Raw genomic sequence first — 20,741 nt, 5'->3', positions numbered from 1 at the left:
ACTGTGATGCCACTGCTTCTGAAGTCACTAACTTTGATGCTGCTACTTCAATGTCTTTGATGTTGGTGTTTATAATAATAGTTTCTCTGGTAAAAATCTAGATGATATAATTAAGATGCCATTATAATACCACTGTCTATGATGTTACTACCTCCAGTGCACCTAAATAAAGGTCGCTGATGTCACAGTCTATAATGTGACTGTTAAGATGTTGATAGTTACAATACATGGACTGTTTGAACAAACACTTTCTGGTTGGCTGAAGGGATGTCCCCAGCCAGGCAGAACCTACCGCTCCCGTCAAGGGCGGGTGATTACACTCGATATATAACCAGTGCTCACCCTTGGGTAGCTTGGCACTGAGCAGTCAGGCTTTCCTGAGAGGCAATGTGATAAATACACTGAGGGACATATTCATATGGATTTATCACTGAGTCATCGGCACTTTATCGCAGGCAAAGTGGCGATAAATTTATCTCCCCATTCACAAGCTGGTGCTAACAGCCCACAGCACCAGTGTACCCGCGATAGCAGCCGCAAAAAACATTGCCACAGAGGATCACCGCAACTATCGCTAATGAGATGCAGAGTGGGTGTTCCCGTGCCAGAAGCCACAACCATACCACACCTCAACATTCTCAACGACCAGACAGATCGTCGATAAAAACACAAAACAGGCGATAAGGTGCGTTAGCACCAGGAAATCTACACCTGCTCTGACCTGGTGTTAAGTCGGACGGCAACCAGCACCTCAAAAGGGAGCCCAGCCCAGGGCCACATCGGAAGGGCAACAGATGCCACCCAAGAGGGCCACAACACCCACCGACACCACCCCCCCCGACCACCCCTCCCTGGCACCCCCCCAACAAAGACATGCCACATCAGCTACACAAAAACATGTACAATATATTCTGCATGATGTCACACAATCACAACAGTTGAAATGCATGTGTCGTCACAGAAATGAGCATCACACATTCTCTTTCGAAGAAACAATTACAACTTTATTAACATGAATACCGAAATTAAATGAAGACACATGGCGGCTCCCCGTGGGACAGTCCATAGGTCACAGCCTGCAAGACAAAAAACATGATGAGAAAGTGTGTCCTGCGCACATCAAAGGACAGAGAGATAGTGAAGGAGAGAGAGAGAGGAAGAGAGGGAGAGACAGAGAGATGGAAGAAGAGAGGGAGAGAGAGAGCGAAAGAAGAAGGGAGAGAGAGAGGGAGGGAGAGAGAGAGAGAGAGAAGAAGAGAGGGAGAGAGGGGGAGAGAGAGAGAGAAGAAGGGGAGAGAGAGGGAGAGAGAGAGAAGAAGGGAGAGGGAGAGAGAGAGAGAGAAGAAGAGATAGAGAGAGAGAGAGAGAGAGAGAGAGAGAGAGAGAGAGAGAGAGAGAAGAAGGGAGAGAAGAAGGGAGAGAGACAGAGAGAGAGCTGCCCCTGCGCACCCAGGCCACACTGCTCACCTGCTGCCACTGGTGTGTCTCCAACCACGGGCCGGTATGTAGAGCAATTCACCTGGACACACATCTGAGTCAGAGCCGTCATCTGAAACAGAGTCCAGATACATGACTGGCACAGTACACACACTTGCACAAGACAACAGCGCCTGCCCGCCCATGCACACCCAGGCAGAGGCATCACAAAGGCACCCGCCGCCCACGGAGCATGCCTTCCCATGCACACCCAGGCCTCACTGCTCACCTTCCGCCACCGGCGTGTAGACTGGATGCCCCACCACGTGCTGCTGCAAGCCACAAGCCCGGGGCCCGCGGACATGGCACCCTCCACACCATGCAGCCACGCTCTGCAGGCCAACAGGTCTCACGTCTGGTGCTGGGTATTGAATACACCATGGCAGAGGACATACCAGTGCACCCGGCAATATCGCAGGCTGCACACCCGCTCAGTTTTGATTTGTTCAGCATTACGTACATCAATTGTGTGTCTTTTGCACACACAATCAGCCCAATGGATACCACAAAGTCTGTGACCCGGAAGCGAGGCCACGAGGCGGTAGGCCCGTGCTGCCCGCTGTCTCTGGCCTACACTGCGGTTCAGCAGGGTAAACGAAACCTTAGTTGCCCGGACTGCTGGGACGGGACATCATCGCAGAGTGCCCACCCGCGCATCAGCCTAAGGTGCCACTGACTCGTGCCCCCAAAGTCACCGTCCCATGGCGGGGTGCCTGTGCCTGCCGCAATGTGCCGGGTGCGACTAACCCTGTGCAACCCCAGTCAGCGCCACGTGGTGGTCAGCCTGTGCCGTACGCAGGCCTGGGTTGCCACCAACCCTGTGCGCAAACAAACTCTTGGGCCCTTCATGATTGGGAACTGTGGCATCCCTCATCCAGTCGCCATGGTCAGATGAGAATGTAACGTCATCGGCCCCTTATGTTGGTGGAGTCACATGGCCTGTGACACCTGTGCCAGATGGGTGTGGTGTGCGTGCAAACCTGCCCTCAGGGAGTGGCTTTGACATGCTGACAACTAGACCAGTGACCTGCACACCACCAGCGAGTATGCCTGCGACGGGTAGCAATGATGGCCCCCCCTCTGAGCGTAAGCGGAGTGGTCTGGCCTGCCATACGCCGGACCAGCGCAGGGCTTGCCACAATGAGACGTGGGCTCTGGGCGTGGTTCAGTCCATGTCCGGACATGGAAGCAAGTGATGTGTGTGTCCCTGTTGTAGTGTCCATGGGACCCGCTTCACAAAATGCAATGTAGCACCCTCTGACTGGCATCCCACAGGATGGGCATCATTGGCGCAAGGGAAATCACTGCCCCTACATTCATCCACACATGCATACATGACTGATGAAAGACGTGACACAGCAGTGCGTCAATGGATGTTTATTGCACATCCAGTGCAGTTCTGCAGCTGGAGCGGTTCGGGGCAATGCCCAGCACACTACACAATATGGGCCCGTGGAGGGCTAGCCAGAGTCCATCCAGGGATGACAAGTCCTGCTGAAGGGAAGGGTACAGTCCGCAGCGTGGTCGCCGTGTCATTGGTCACCAATCCGGAAGTGGCAGTCCATGTCGCTGTCCAAGGTGAGTGCATCGGAGTGTGTCGTGGGTCAGTGTAAGGTCATAAGGCCATGTGCGGAACCAAGCAGAAACAGGCCAGGTGGCGGTAATGAATGCTAGTGCCTGGTCCTTCTGACCACAGCCCCATCCACGTCCTCGTCCCCGGGTGTGTGCCTTGCCCCACCTTTGGGTGTTGCAGAACCGGCTGCAGCACTGGGTGGCACTGACACACCAGGGGACGGGGATGTGGATGGTGTGGGAGCAGCAGCATTCATCTGCGCCATGCCTTGTGGCGGCAATGCCATGGTGGAGGTCCGTAGGGCATGATAGATACCAGCTACATTTCGATGATGTGCAGCGGTGGCTGCCATCCTTTCCTCCTCCATCCGCACCATGTCCTCCATGAGCCTCCGTATGTGTGCCAGCTCAAGACTGGCATCGCTGGAGCCACCCTGAGCGGACAGGTGTTCTTCTCTCTGCGTCATGACTCCAGCGATGTCAGTCAGATCTCGTTGGAGACCATGGGGTGGACATAGACACTCAAGGATGGTGTCCAGTTTGGCAGTCATGATGCCGAAGCCCACCCGCACCTGCTCAGCCGTCTTCATCAGGCACTCCAGCACACGTGTTGGAAGCCCATGTGTTGTTCCTGGAGGTCTTGGGAGGGTCCGGGGCTGTGGGTGTCTCCTGCTGGGTGGTTTGGGTGGTGGGTGGGGTCTCATCGATGTAGCTGGCCTGGCCAGCCCTGAGCTTGGAGGTGAGTGGCGGATGAGGTCAATGATGTCTTGGATAGTTTGGGTGTCGATGCTGGCGTTGTCCTCCTCGTCATCCGTGAAGAGTGGCTGGGACTGCTCTGCAAGAGGTGTTGATGGTGCCCCTGCGATGTGAAGGGGAGATGGTGTGTTACGATGTGCCCACATGTGGGTAGATGCATGGTACAGGTTGACATTCAGACAGCATGGCATTGTACATTGTGACAGTCTGTGGATCTGGGCGATGACCCAGTGTCATTGTGGGTGTGTACTGTACCCTGCTTGATTGTGCATGTGTACCATTGTGCCCGTCTCCACCCATCCCCCAACCCCCAGTACCTGGTGGTCACTCACCCTGATGCGGTTGTGTTGTGTCCTGTCGAGCAGTGTCCGTTCCCCCGACTCCGGCCACAGTCTCCACACTGATGACTGTCGACACCAGCTCCTCCATGTCATCCTGCTCCAGCTGTGGCGCTGGGCCCCCACCTCCAGTCAGCGTTGCTGCCTTCCAGTTGGCGGAGAGTTTCTCCTTGGTCTTCTGCTTGATGTCATTCCATCGCCTTTTGACCTCGTCCATTATCCGCTTGTGCTCTCCGACGGCATTCACCTTGTCGACGATGTCCCGCCATATTCCAGTTTTGGTGCCCAGTGACACGTTTGAGGTGACGAAGAGTTGTTGATGGTGTTCCATCACCTTCGTGACTATGATGCTGTTCACCTGCGGACTGAAGTTTGTCTTCCTCGTCTTCTTGTCCTTGCCCTTCCCTGTCCCCGAGGTCCCAGGCTGGTCGTTCGGGGTGCTTGTGGGGTTGCGCTCGTCCTCTGCGCCTGCTCCGGCTGCCTCCATGGTGCTTGGGTGTAGGTCAGTTTGTGTGTGGGTGTTTTTTCTGCTTTTATGGGGATTTTTCCCACCCGCCAGGTGTGTGTGTTGCGGGCCTGACGCTGCTCATCGCTGATTTCCTCATCGCGCTTTGGCCCATCGCAGTCTTTTTGGTGTTGTGGTTTGTGTTTTTATCTCCATCGAGCTGGTTTTATCGCAGACATTGTCCGCGGTTTTGGGAGACTATCGCATGCTACCGCCTTGTGAATCCCACGTTGTCACGGGGTTATTTTCCCACAATGGGCTGCGATATTGAAAGTTGCATTACGCTACTCTTGCGGTAGTTATCACACGTTCTTGTGAATATACCCCTGAGTGTCACAAAAGTGACTTTACACAGGATGTATGTATATAATGTTTATATTCAACACACATATCCAATCATTATAGCATGAACATCATATAAATCTGGGCGTAAAACACATTTGGAAATACTACTAACAGTACTAGGCCCATTTGTATTCAGTAGTGGCCCATGGAGGGAGTTCTGCGGGGCGGTGAGTTGGGTGGGGGAGGGGCAGGGTGGGAGGTAGTAAACTCCGGCTCACGGCCAACTGGAGTAATGTAAAGAAATAAAACAAATGTCATTGCGCGCACTGAAACGCCAAATGCGTTTCAGCGCGCGCAATGAAACTCGTTTTATTTATTTATTTATTTACATTACTCCGGTCGGCCATGAGCCGGAGTTTACTACCCCCTCCCTAGCCCTCTCCCACCCCGCCCCGCGGAACTCCCTCCACAGGCCGCTACTGCTTGTATTGTTAAGATATCAATAGTATTGACACTGCAGGCCTACACAGTTACAGGATGCACCCGGGGTGACAGCGATATCAAAAATATGTACGTACAAGAAACTAGAACACGTTTAGCAGCACCGCGGGCCAGAGCCATGTGGGTTAACCCAGTGTCAAATGTATTGTGCTTTTGGCATGAAATGAATGGATGAAACGGCACCACTGGCCAGTGTTGTGAATCACAGGTGGTCCGCAGACTATCACTCCCATTCACACACACTCACTGCGCACCACTACACTGTGCAACAGGTATCAGCCCAGTCCGTACGGAACACTCTTGCACACATTCGCACTAAGCACCCTAATGCGGTGCTACTAGTACCAAGCAGGTCAATGGATAGCACCCTGCAGACTCTGTGGCACCAGCCTCCCTCCACCCTCTAGTTCACGCCGAGTGTCCAATACCCCTGGGTAGAAGATAACCAGCTTGCCCCCCGCCCGGATACTAGGCTGAACGCGGCCGAAGTCACACTTAGTCTGGGTCCTCGGGAAGCAGGTATGTAGCATATGGAGCAAGCTTTAATTAGGAGGTTGACGTAAACCCAGGGAGTTTAACAGCCACTCAGGAAGTTCACCACAGGTCTCAAAAGAAAATGGAGACACGCAGTCTCTTGACCCACTTCCGAACTGTCTCGTTAGTGTTCTTTCAACTAGCCAAACTCTCTCACTACTACCTTGTGCCAAGATGTCTTCCGAGGGGGCAGGTGTGAAGAGGGTAGTTGGTATTCGTAACAGCATAAAGGTTGGTGCACACAACCAGACCTGCAATCACAGGCTGGGCACTTAGTTAAAACCTCCCAGGTGCAAGTGCACACTCCCCCGTCTGCGTTTGCAGACCGGCCCATGTTTCAGAATACCTTGTCAGTGCCTCTCCCTAGCCTGTGTAGAAAGGCACATGCATTTCCACACTGCCTGGTCACTGAGGACGTGCTATGAGCCCGGAGCCAATACAATAGGTTCAGCAACACCCCAGGAGTATCCCTTGGGAAAGCTAAACTCCAAGGCAGGGGAAGCCCCACGTGGGGGGTTCCTCACTACCTGGGCAGGGAAAACCCACATGTACCCGCCCTGCCTTCAGCCTATCACCCCATCAGGTTTCCCTGGTGGGGTGCCCTCATGGTATGGGATGACCCACTCAGGGTTGGCTGAGGCATAAGTGATGCCAACCTAGGCAGGGGTGCAATCGCATCCCACAGGCCTGAAATGGCAGGCCCAAAACAGGGTTGACAAGCTGTCCGGTGAGTGGCACATCCAGTGCAACATCCCACTACTAGCCAGTGCCGTACCCGACCCGGTTATGCGGTGTGCCTGTTTACAGGTTGTACGGAGCAACAGCACCTAAACCAATCATGTGCACACACCGTACCCAATATGGGTGATGCAGGTGCACCACCTTCTCACTGCAGTGAAAGGGCAAGTTGCCCAGATTCCTAATGGCACAAGAAGAGAGTTGGCAAAGACTAGAAGGAAAAAGCGAAAAGTGTCGGGGTAAATTCCCCTAAGAAGGACCTTGTTCAACATGGACTTATGGTAATATTATCTCGGATGTAAGTGTCTGTGTATTCTTACACATGTCAGTGTTTGTTGATGCACGAGGAGCAGAGTCATTGATTCGAGGTTCTTAGCTGAAGCTTAGTGTGAGCCTAAGCATTAGAAATAACTTGGTCCTATGTTCCCACAGGCCTTGTGTGAAAAGAATTTAGAACTTTTCACGGCTACTTCCTCCCTCGATGAAAACAATAAGAATTGTCTCTAATGCTGTACTCCAGATTGGAGGGTGAATTTCCTGGCAGATTCTTGTGTGCTGTTCTATTAGGGAGGCTTGGTGAGGAAATGGGTGGGCTAAGTCCAAAACCAGTCGTAGTCACATTGAGATTACAATCGAAACAGCACAAAAGCTGTGGGGTTCAGGCTTAAATCCACAGATAAACTTTCAAGGGGTCCAAGCATCACATTTTTATTCAACAGTTAAAGGGCCGACTGTGAGTACCAACATCTTTGGTGTTGAAGGCACAGGTGTGGTGCGCTCAGGTGGTGTATTCTGAAGACCAATGAAAAGCCTCTGATGCACATGCAGTGCCAGAATCAACCAGAGCAGGACCATCATACGATTCTCAAGCAGCTGAAATTATTTGGTTCCTGATTGAGAGGACTAGGCAATTTTCTAGTAGGCTAAATGGCCTCGTTGGAGGATATCTCCGTCACCCGAAGATCACAGATTACATTGGCTTCCAGTAAAAACCTGTAATAAATTTAAACCCCTCTGCATAACCTGCAAAGCCCTGTATAACACTGGCCCAGATATTATGAAGCATCTTTTTAAATGGTACCAGCCCACCAGACTCCTGCACTCTGCTGGGGCTAAGCAAACTGTCACACCCAGATGCTGTAAAATGAACTGGGTGATAAGAGGCTTTGTCACCGGAATGACCAAGTTGTGGAATGATCTTCCCCTCCACATTTGAGCTCTGCCCTCGCTGATTTCTTTTAGGAAGAAGCTCAAAGCATGACTGTTTAATAATCATTAATTTCTTTTCAGTCGTGCTCATGTTAGCCATGGCTCCGCTGGGTATGTGAGCACAAATCGTGTTAACATAACATAACATCAAGGAGCTGAAATCATTCGGTCCCTGATCATGACGACTAGACAATTTTCTAGTAGGCTAAAGTGGCTGGTTGGAGGATAGCTCATTTGCTCTTTGTTGCTTGGGATATGTAAATGTAAATGTATTTGCACTTATATAGCGCACTTCTACCCAGGGGTCTCGTAGCGCTGTATTCATACCGCTGTGGAACCCTTCCTGGTTTTCCTGTGAGATGTCCACTCCTGGGCACCCCCAAGGTGAAGCCAGGCATCCTAGCGCTGTGGGGGCCGTTGTGGAGATTAAGCAAGCTATTGCCCAGAGTTGCACAGTGGGACCCATGATTAGAATAGGCACCGAGGCGAGAATTATCAGGTCCGGGAAAATTGAATCCAAGAGCCGCCAAGGCAGGAATTGAACCCTGGTCCCGGGCCAGAACTCTGCATCAGGGTCTGCCTCTCTAACCATTGAGCCACACTTCTCCACTACAAGGTGCAAGGTACACCCTAAAATCCCATCACTGAGTCCTGTGGCTGATCCATTGATTACATGGAGAAGGATGCATGGTAGCTGCTGAGAGTGAAGTGAGGAAATAATGCATTGAATGGGAAGAAATTACCCCTCTATTTCAAGTCAAGGACATATAATTGTTTGGTAGTGCTGGTGCAATTTGTGTGGAAAAAAATGTAACAATGTCGCCTCAATCAGGATGCTGGGTGAGAGGTGGACATCTTCTGATGAAGGGTTGTGCTGAATGACAATTTCCTTGTAAATTGCAGGCACAAGATATCCATTCTGCATCTGGAGGGATGCCCAATTACTATAAACCTGAGGCAGTGTCTGCAGTGGTTACATACCTCTCAGTCCATGACTCATCCTCAGACGTCTACGAGTAATTAGAGGGATTAGAATATGAAGGATCATAACATTTGAGAGGGTTTTCATTACTTACCTCTAATTGTATGATTCATTCTTTAGCAATTCACTTAGCGAGGCGTCTGAGGGTAAAAATGGAAACAAGCAAACCTGCCTGTTGGTGGTTTATTGATGAAAACAGTAGTATTTGAAGCGGAAGAGGATAATGTACTGAAACTGAAGTTGTCTTCCAATAAGAAGTTTGTACTGTATCAAGCAAGGTATTAATTACAAACCAAAATAAATCATCTGATTCATAAGCATCACGTCCCGCCATCCTTTCCGAGAAACTCCCATACAGTGTAGAAAATAGAAGTCTCCATATCTTAAGCATTAGGAACAAATAGTGGGGCAGAAGTTGGGACCCAATAGGGAAACGAGCTTTCTCGGTAACTTAAGAGCCAATATTTAATGGTACCTGTCGAGCCAGAGGCCTTTTCAGATGCAGGATGGCCCTCATAATGTTCAAAAAATTGTCCAAGCTCTTGCTTTAAAGTGGGAACAGAAACACATACATTTTCACGGACTCAGTATCCCAATTAGTTTGTGAATACCATCATGTAACATTAATAATCTTAGCTGCCACATTCAGCCACAACTTCAGTGAAAATGTATTAAGGGTCAATTCACTATGATTTACGAAAGGCACAAACCCCAAAAGCATAGCAGACTAACCCAAGGGACGTATTTACAAAGAAATGACGCAGCGCAGCAAGCAATTTATCAGTGTTGCGTCATTTCAAAAACGCAGGGATGTGCCATATTCACAAGAATAAGGTGCACCCCTGTATTTTCCCTTGAGCTGAGGCTTAAAAAGCTGCTTAGCGCCAATGCAGACACCCTTGATCTACGGTGCAAAAGTGCCTGCGTTGCAGGAATGATTGTTTATGTACAGGGAGGGACACCTTCCTGAAAATAAAAAAATATTAAGGGCGATTTACTCTTTCTATGCATGCTGCAGAATGCAGCACACATAGAAAGAGCAAAAAACGAGGCGAAATAAAAGTATTTCTCCTCGTTGTACCACTCTAAGGCCTGCTTTTCAATGGCGTTAGTATTTAGCGCTGTCTCAGATTTACAGATCCTTGTTAATCTGGGCCATTGTAAAAAAAAAATGGGTGTTGCAGTGGAATGCCCACGCAACACCAATTGCATGCCCCTTTGACACAGAAAACTGCGTGAAAGGGTACAATATTTACAATGCGGTGTTAAGCCACGCAAAGTGGGCATCGTAAAAAGTGATGCTCTAGTGGCGAATGACCTTGTAAATATGCCTCCTACTGTTTGATAAAGGAATTATTATGTCCACAGGATAGAGCAAGAAGTTACTACACCCGTGGGTTCCTTCAGTATGGAGGGCCCCACCATCAGTGGAATTAGAGCAGACACAGATATCAAAAGAAGCCTGGTGAAGCACTTCACAGCAACCACCATACAGGTGCCCATCGCTATGAATGGGTGCTTTGTGGGTTCAGGATAGGATGGACTGCATCCGAAAAGCGGACGAACAAGCCCTGTACCCTAAATGTCTCACTCTATGCCACTAGTAGGGGATATGGACCAAAAACAATCCACCTTCACAGAAATCCTGTAGCAAAGCTGTATCACCCCATTAACATGAAATCAGCGCAGACACCTCCCTACCATAAGCAACATTAGAATCCCACCAACTGCCAAAGCGGTTGACACTTTCACTCACCCGGTACCCCCAGCGCCTGAGGTCCCAACATCTCAGGCCGATCCACGGATAAGCATCAACATTAAATAACCACACCTTCCACCCAATGGGCACGTTCACTGGTGCACTCAACATTCAGGAAATGTACTCCATCTCAAGCCTGAAGAGTAAAGTGGTTCAAATACAAATCTACAACTGACACAACGGACAATCTTGCTGTCAATTACCACACTAGGGACAAAAACAGTTGCCTGATAGAGGTGGTGTGGTAGCTACTTTTTACCACCATTCAGTTTCCTATAAAGAAATGTCCTAAGAGCTGGCTGCTTCCTTTGCATGTCTGGCATCATTGCATTTTATCCTTTTCAATGGAGAGGATCCTTATCTTCTCTGCTCAAGAGCTCTGAGTCCCTGAAGGTCCAGCAACAGGCAGCTGTCTGCATCCAGAGGATGCTTTGCCCCCTCCCAGCTGTTTATACTTATGTTATGTTATGTTATGTTATATGCATTTATTACGCGCACAGATACTCAGGAGTGTCCCGGCGCGACTCTATAAAGGTAGAGGGTTAAGGGTTTACTTGCCTCATGTTATATTATTGTATTTGTATTTTTATTCCACCTGTGCGTCATTGAAATGTTGTGCTGGGTATTGGCCTAGGGGCACCACATATCGATTTGAACTGGCCTGCTCTTTATATTTCGCCAGTGCTGCTCCTTTTCCCATCTGCCACCATACTGTCCTCCAGGTTCCTGAACAGTGTCTTTGACCTTACCCAGCACATTCTTGCGAAATCAAAACATTCATTGAATGTGAGATTAAATATGGAGAGCAATCCCCTCAGCATGCACGCCTGTTGATTCCCCACCATTCCAGAATCTCCACCTTTCAGACACTGCGATATTGATTGAAAATCACTGTCAGTCTGCTGCCAACTATCCATTCTGAATCCCTACAAAGCCAAACCCAGGGGCAAGGAACAAAACTGCTTTACCAATGGCCTCTCCTAATGAAAAGAATTAGCAGCACCTGTGAAAGACAGGTAAAATCAGAATCCTGTGCTGACTACAGTGAGTGCTGGACACATACTCAAGGCTACAGGCACACCAGCATCCGAGCCAAAATGCAGCTCCCCAACAACACTGTAAAGAGGTACAGTGAAGTGCGGGCCCCAAAAAGTAAAGTTGAAGCCACTTGTGCTAATATTACATCATCCCTCAACCAAGTTCTTTACACATGTCGGCAAGGCCACGTCAGCCGTCTCTGTATGACATCACCTTGATGCCGGATAAAAAAGTCCGATGCTCCTGCCCTTCAATTCCTCCCAGCCCACAGATATCTGAAAAGCAATAGGTGTCAACCACATCAACCTCAGTGACTGTCTATTCACACCTGAGTCCCCTAAACCTCAACAGGTAAACATCACTCAATACCTGAAAAGCAGAACTTCCACCCAGAAACGTTACCCGAATGGACTCATCTTGCGCAAACCGAATGAAGTCGGAAATGGTTCGGCGTGATCCTGGAAGCCACAACAGAAGCAGAAGAGGATCTGCTTTGGGAAGAGTGGTTAAGAACGAGGAATGAATGAGCAAAAGAAAGGAATGTTTACACAAAGAATTAGAAGAAACAATAGATTGGGGTTTATAATAGGCCTGGGCCTGAAATTTCGCTCCGCTTGCGGAGTTGCAGTTTTTCCCACAAGTGCACGGAGTTCCGAATCTTTTCCTCGCTGACGCTCGCCAATGTTCAGTTGGCAAGCTCGAGCAAGGAAAATCTTACTCCAGACCGTCTCCTGAAGAAATTCCTCAACACAGCTGGTCCCAGATGGCCGCTTGTGTTGAAAAACCTTCCGTTCGCGTTGAGGAAGCTGCTGCTCGAGCAGAACATCTACTCGAGCGGCAAAAAGAAGCAGCGCCCTCTTGCGCTGCGCATGATACAGTTCTTGCTGATTTCCCAGTGCGGTACAAACACCCGGCACTAAAAATCAGTGCAAACGGCACTACCTAATGCACCCCACCATTTGAGGAACTCTGCATAGCGTGGTGGGGTTTTTGGGTCACTACACGAAGTTCCGCCTAGCGGAACTCTGCAAACTCCGTCTAGGCCTAGTTTAGAAAGAGAATGTACCAGACATCAAAATATGAACTAAAGGTCGCCTTGGGCTATGAGGCAGCTGCGGTCTGTGGAGGGAGTTCCGTGGGGCGGAAAGGCGGGGTGGGGGAGGGGCAGGGTGGGGGGTACTAAACACCGGAATATGGATAATTGGAGGTAAGTAAACAATTAAATAAATAAAAAGAATTTCGTAGCGCACGCTGCATCACAAAATGCGATGCAGTGCGCGCTACGAAATTCGTTTTATTTATTTAATTGTTTACTTACCTCCAATTATCCATATTCCGGTGTTTAGTACCCCCCACCCTGCCGCTCCCCGCCCCGCCTTTCCGCCCCACGGAACTCCCTCCACGGACCGCGGCTGCTATGAGGTATATCTCTGGATGGGAAACGGCCACTACAACATGGCCGTTTCCACGCAAAACAGTAACCATGCATGCATTACAACGCATGCGTGGTTACCACAATTGCCTTTACCACGCAGACCTTTATTACGAGATACGTTGTAAAGACATGTGTGCTAAAGGTAATATTAAAGAAAGGGGGGTTGAGGGGATCTCGCCCCCTAAAAAAAAAAAAACTTGATTCCATCGATGCGGAGGCAATCAGCGTCGTACCGTTGCCAGAGGAAACGGAAAGACACTTCCGCTTCCTCTTTACGACGTGCGACGCAGATCGGAAGAGCTTCCAGAGGAGAGAACGTAGCGAGGTAAGGGGGAATTTAGTTTAAGGAATTAATGAGGGGGACGTGTAGCGAAGGGGTAAATATAAGGGTTTGTGGGGGGGGGAATCGCACAGGGAAACATTTTTAATGTTGAGGGGAAGGGAATTTATTAGAAGAAAAAGGGGCGGGGGGGGGTCGCACAGGGGTATTATTAAAAAAAAAACAAAAAAACATTTACCACGAAAATGCCTTTACCGATATGCGTGGTAAATGCATTTTCGTGGTAAATGTTATTCGTGGTAACGGCATTCGCGTTGTAACGCATGCGTAGTAAAGGCATGTGTTGCAACGGAATGTGTTGTAATGACATACAACCTCTCTAGATAAGTGTCTTAGTTGATGATTTTTGTTTGATAATTGACATGTATTGATAGGAAGGGATATTGCAGGAGCAGTGACCAGGTCCCGGGGCCCCTATTCACTGTAGTCCTTCAAACATGTACTGTTGACAGGCTAAAGTGAGAAGCAATTACAGCCTCGATGCACTTGGAGGCAAACCAAACCCCTTTGCTGAGAGGCCTTTGGCTTCCGCCTGTACTTCAGTCAGGCCGGTGACCGGCGAGTCATCTTTTTGCCGCGCCTGCTGCGGTACAGCCTGCCACATGCATCACCCCAGTCCCTCCAGCCAAACGCAATGATTTGGCAAGGCTCAGATATCTTTCACGCTACGCAACGGACGGCAGCTATTGTACCATGAACCAGAAGCGAGGAGGAGGAGGATAAATTAAATTCCTCTCCTCCTCGTCCTTCACGAATCAGATAGCATCTAATAAAAAGCAGATTGAGATGTGTATCCAGGCGGTGGGAAGGCCTGCTAGAAGGAGCCTGTGAAGTCACCGCAAGGGCTGAGCTGGGCTTTGCATAGGCGCGGTGTGTTCGCTGCAGGTTAAATGGAGCTGAGGCACAGAAGTGCCCACACAATTATGTGGCTTGGGTTGGCTTTGGGTGCTATTTTTCAAGAAATCCTTCAAATGATTGCTTACAAAAATAGCTAAGGTTTGTGGCTTTATACCTTTCCTGTGTGTCAATATCAAACTCATCACATCTATTTGTTATGCACCCAATTTCCAGCTTAGTTCTATTTACAATTTTTGTGGCTGTGTTCAGTCCACCCACGAGTGAAGCTGTGTAGTGATAAAATAGACCCCAGCTCTAAGGTTTGGTGCACACACCATCAAGCAGACAGGATAGCCGAATGACTTGCCTACCTAATGTTGAAAGCATGGATTACAACAAATGTTTAAATCCTTGTGAATGCTTAAGCCACTGTTTTTGAACATTTATATTAAACTGTGTGAGTGCATTCCGGCGCGTTTGTGTGTTTACATGCATGTGTGTATGTATTTTTGTGTGTAACTGGTAGGCAGGACTGGGCAGTCTGAGAGAACCAGCACTTTCCACTCTGGAGTCAAAGAACAACAGCACATACAAAAATGTACAGAATCAATCGTAACTTCGTTTTAAAAAAGGGAAAAAAAACAGTAGGGAACTAAAGCAAGAAAACAATATAAGTGCCTGGTGAAGAAAATGAGATTTTCAATAACTTCTAAGTACTTTTTATTTTTTGTTTATTGTATTTTTTATATAGCACGGACTTGGCCCAAAGGCATTAGAGTACCTTAGAAGAGAGCAGGAAGCAAGTTCTGGCTAATACACATCATAAAAGCAGCTGATTAACGGTAGGAAAACAAGGAAGAAACAGTTCATACCATTAGGCACATTGCAGGATAAGAAGTAGTTAGCTAATAATCATTGTAATCAACAGTAAGTAACTAGGGCTGGGCGGAACTCATAGAGTTTAATTCCACAGAGTTATAAAAATAGAGCGAGATTCCACAGAATTCCGCGAACGGGTGGAAATGGGTGTGTTGCACCTCTCGCGCTGTGATATAGCACTGCGGTACTCGCCCACTCCCAAAAAAACAGTGTGACTAGCACTACGCGGTTCACCAGAGGGCACAGCTTCTCGAGTTGATTTTGCTGTTACACGAGTAGTGTCTAATTACGAATTTGGTGGTCTTATGGACCGCTGTTTCAGTCGTGGCGGTCCGAGTGTGGAGAGCTAGGCGGTACTACCGCTGGATCACTGTTTGGGTGGATTGGCTTAGGGAAGATTGCCACTGGACCTCTGACACCACCAGCAGACTGTCAACCGCCGGGTTCGCAATCGGGGAAAGGCAGCTGCCATAGGGCGGTACAGCGGAGCTGAACCGCCATGTGTATTATGAGTTGCCTGATCCACGAGAGGACCAGCCGATTGCTTCAAGGTGGCGGTGACAAAGGATTCAGGGTGCGTACTCACCCCTTTTTTTTTTCTTCCAGGCAGAGTCCTGGGTCCAGCTAATGGGTGTAAGTGTTTACAATATGCATGTGCTCCTACTGCACCATAGAGTGTGTAGAGGTTTTGAACACAATCTAAATGTGTCAATTGAAGAGTAACCAAGTGTTCAGGTGACAGTTACACTTGTGTCCCATATGTACCACACAATTTTTCAGGTTCTGCAGAAAAAGTTTGCAACAGGGCAAATATTCAACATACTAAGGGCCTTATTATGAGTATGGCGGTCCTCAGGACCACCGTACTCGCAGTGGCAGTCCAACCACTGCCACCACTGCAGGTCCGCCCGCAGTATTCTGAGTGTGACTATTGGGCCACCACTAGACCGCCATCTCCACAGGGATTAAGGATCCTGCTATGCTGGCAGTCTGCAACCAGCCTCAATATGCTGGTGGTGCCGATCCCGACACAACCGCGCATATTACAAGTTGGCTTCCCACCCCCCATTTCATGGCTTGTGAGCCCGTCATGAAAAGGGTAGCGTAGAGGCAACTAAGGGGCCTTAACAGGACCCCCTGCACCTTCTGGGTCTAGGGTGCATGCGGTGGGCACATGCTGTGCTCCCTGCAATGGCACCCCCATTCTTGCATGGTATGGCATGCATGCCACACTGCAGAGAAACATGCTGCAGGTGTTATCATGGCAGCGCTTTGCTATTAAGGCTCTCCTATAAGCCTTACGCAGCCACTGCTATGAGACCACCACGGGACCGCCCACCCACCCTCCATGGATCCCTGTCTCCAGGTCTCCCCTTCACATCAGGATCTTCACCCTGAGCAGTAGCGGTCCATGGAGGGAGTTCCATGCGATGCAGCGCGCGCAACAAAATTCGTTTTATTTATTTAAATGTGTACTTACCTCCGTTCATCCATATTCCGGTGTTTACATTTCCCCACCCTGCCCCTCCCCCGCCTCACCGCCCCACGGAACTCCCTCCACGGACCGCTACTGACCCTGAGGATTACGACCCTGTGTGCGCCGATATACAGGTGAGTCTTTTTCATACCATATACTCATTGCCAGGACTTCCCATATATGGGCTAAACACCGGTAATGGGTATAAGGTATTTTTCCATAGATATTATGCATATGTGTGTATCCAACACATATGCAGTTGAAATGCACACACAGGCATCAATATATTTGGAAAAAAGTACTCTCCACCGCCGCAAGATCCCTGCCTCCACACCACCAGCCCCATGGTCATCTCGTAATACGGCGATCTTAGGACCAACCGTGCCGTAGGCTGTTGGCGGGGGCGGATGTATTCTACGGCGGTCGGACCGCCAAACTCGTAACAAGACCCTTAGTGTCCAACACTGTCCCTAAATTTGTTTGGATTGAAGTGGAAATATTACATTTCACACCTTTAGTGTCCAACACCTTCCCTAAATTGGTTTAGATTGAAGTGAGAATAGTAAATTTCACACCTTTAGTGTCCAACACCTTCCCTATATTGGTTTAGATTATAGTAGAAATAGAAAGTGTTACCCCCTTTAGTGTACAACACCTTCCCCAAATTGGTTTAGATTGGAGTGAAAATAGTACATGTCACCCCTTTTGTGCCCAAAACCTTCCTCAAATTGGTTTAGATTGGAGTGGTAATAGTAAATGTCACCCCTTTAGTCTCCAACAATTTCTTTAAAATGATTTACATTGAAGTGTGATTATTTCATTTAATTTAATTTGTGAAATACGTTTTTTAAATTGTATTTCTCTGCAGTAGGAGTAGTTTTTAAAAAGTAGGTATTGTATATTTGTAATAAATAACATTAAAATTGTTTCAAAATTATAGTTTTTAGCACCCTTTTAACATATGTCTTTTCAGTTTATTTGAAATATTTGTATATTTCTATACAATTATTTAATTTATATTTTGCAATTTTATGACTAACATGTTTGATATTCTAAAATATTTTTTAATACATTTATTCAACATTTCTTACATATTTCCCCTTCCATTTCTATGGAGAGATAGCGAACATTTTTTTATAACACTACCTTCTATTTTGAAGTCTATTTCTGTCATTTTTAGTATACTTTCCGAGATCCAGTTTGCAGTTAGGTGCTTCTGTTCGTTGTAACAGGTAAGTCCTTTTTAAAGGTTTGTGTAGGGTTTTGAGCATAGGGGGCATGTAGGAGTGGATCTAGAGGTTAGATATAGTGTTATTTCACTAGTGCGTAGGTTTGTTTTTCAGTACACTGTTTAACTAATGTATTAATATGTTATGTTATATTGTGTTACATTACTTGCTTTATGATTATTAAGTGTAATGTGTGTGTAGGCTTGGGAATGCAATGTTTTTGATGGTGGGTTTACTGTTTTAATTTGCAGGTATTTGTCTATGAATGTGTCCTATGGCCATTGGGATTTACTGTTTTTTTTAAAGGAAATCTCTTTTGGTTTATAATAAACCAATATTTGTTTTTAGCTTTGATTTTTCTACTTTTCAGGTTTCCAGGAGTGTTTCTTGTTTTAAACACTTTTTTGAGTGTTTATGGTTCCTAGATACTTTGAATTGCTTTGAAGAATCTCTATTCAATTGTTTTTTCGTGCATTTTTTCTGGGGCTTTTTGGATAATATTTTTCCGACTTTTGGTGGATTATACTTTTTGACTACATGGATACAGAGGATGATCTGCAGCTACAGAACAGTAAGTAATATTTATTGTATTTGTTTTAGGTGGGAAATGTTATATTTTACTATTTGTGTAATTATTATGCGATTGTTATTTGGAAATGAGCCTTTTATGTGTTCTAATTATTCCACGTAATGGATTGAGATTTTTCTTTGAGACTTTTGGTGGTGAGGTTTGGATGTTTAATATAAATAATGAATATATCATTTTATTATATCAGTCTTTTTTAAGATTGGAGTTTTATTTAATGTTTCTGCTGATGTAATAAAATAATATGTTTATTATTTATATAAAAATGATTTGTCATGTTGGTTAAGATTATGTTATTGTTTTTTTTTTAGCTTTGTAAGTTAGTATTTAATTTTACAATATGCTTTTGGCTATTCTTTCCAAGCAATCTACTCCTTTGTTGTTTATGAAGAGTTTGACTATAAATTGTAGCACGTCTTACATTTTTTTTGGTTTTAGTTTAGGTGTAATTTGGGTTACAGTTTGCTTCATTGGTAGTCTATATTAGTCTATAAATGTATAGAGTGTAGGTTGGGTTCTGCCTAGTGTGGATTGGAAGTCATTGTGCCATCCTTGTGTTTTACATGGTGGTCACTACCATGAAAGGTCCCGCAAGTTGTTTGGCAGGATGGAGTGGCATTTGGTGTAATATGTATATATCTATATATATATTCACTGAAAAAACCATAGGTATCAGGCACGTTATAGTTAGGAATTAGCATTTAAAAAAACCTTAGAAATTCACTGAAAAAACCATAGGTTTCAGGGGCGTTATAGTTAGCTGGACTTTTCACTCGTACAAAACCATTGAAATTCCCCCGTTATAGTTAGTTCAGCTAACTATAACTCGCGCGCATGCAATGCACTGCTGATGACGTCACATATTACATCACTCATGACATGGTCAGTGACATCACTCATGACATCACTGATGACATCTCAAATGACATCACTGATGACATCATCCTTGTGATGGAGTGGCAGACCTCCTCTCCCCCTAATATAACCTTTGATACACACATTTAAAAATATAAACTAAAATGTTCAAAACAATGGACATACCAATATCAGTTACAACAACCTATACAGTAATTCTAAGATCCACATACACATCCACTCATTCACCAACAGTCCTATACAGTCACTCATACATGTACTCACTCATCATATGTACTCATACACCTGTACATCTTGTTACACAACAACACTCATCCATGGAGTTACTCACACACATAGTCACTCATGCTAATAAATAATCAAACATCCATTTACTTGCATATACAGTTATACACACACCACCACACTTACTTCTACAGAAACTTACACATACTTTTAAACATGTCTTTTAAACAATCACTTATAGAAACACATACTTATTCATACAGGAACTCTTCCAATCTCTCACTCTCACATATACTCACTTATATACACCAATAGTCGCATATACTAGTTTAAAACATATGTAGTTACTCATAAAGACACTATTGAGACAGTCATTCACTCACTAACACACCCATGCACACACTCATCCACCCATACAGTCCTGCACACATGCTGTCTTCAAATCATACAAACAGTGAGTCACTCATTCATGCACCTATGCACTATGTAATACCCCCCACCGAACCATACAGACACTCAGACACTCATACTGATACTCAAAAAACCAACTAATAACCTATATGGACACTCATGTAGCTATTCACCAACCCATGCAGCCACTTATACACAAAGTGAGAAACTGATACAGATATTTACATATTTAAACATTACTCACTAAGCCATGTATTCACTAAGATACACTTAATCAGTCAGTTATACAATCAGTTTTTCAACAAAAAAAATCATCCATTTAGACACTTATATACCCATTTATTCTTCCATCGAGCTTGAGATACACATATATAAAACATATGTAATTTTCAGAAAAACACACATTCACTTGATGATGTCATCAGTGATGTCATCAGTGATGTCATTTGAGATGTCATCAGTGATGTCAGGAGTGATGTCACTGACCATGTCATGAGTGATGTAATATGTGACGTCATCAGCAGTGCATTGCCTGCGCGCGAGTTATAGTTAGCTGAACTAACTATAACGGGGGAATTTCAATGGTTTTGTACGAGTGAAAAGTCCAGCTAACTATAACGCCCCTGAAACCTATGGTATTTTCAGTGAATTTCTAAGGTTTTTTAAATGCTAATTCCTAACTATATCGTGCCTGAAACCTATGGTTTTTTCAGTGAATTTCAAAGGTTTTTTAAATGCTAATTTCTAACTATG

This window comes from Triturus cristatus, chromosome 3_2, assembly GCF_964204655.1.
Source record: "Triturus cristatus chromosome 3_2, aTriCri1.1, whole genome shotgun sequence".
In the NCBI taxonomy this organism is placed as follows: domain Eukaryota; kingdom Metazoa; phylum Chordata; class Amphibia; order Caudata; family Salamandridae; genus Triturus; species Triturus cristatus.
The sequence above is the reverse complement of the archived record's forward strand: the minus strand, read 5'-3'. Positions refer to the sequence as shown.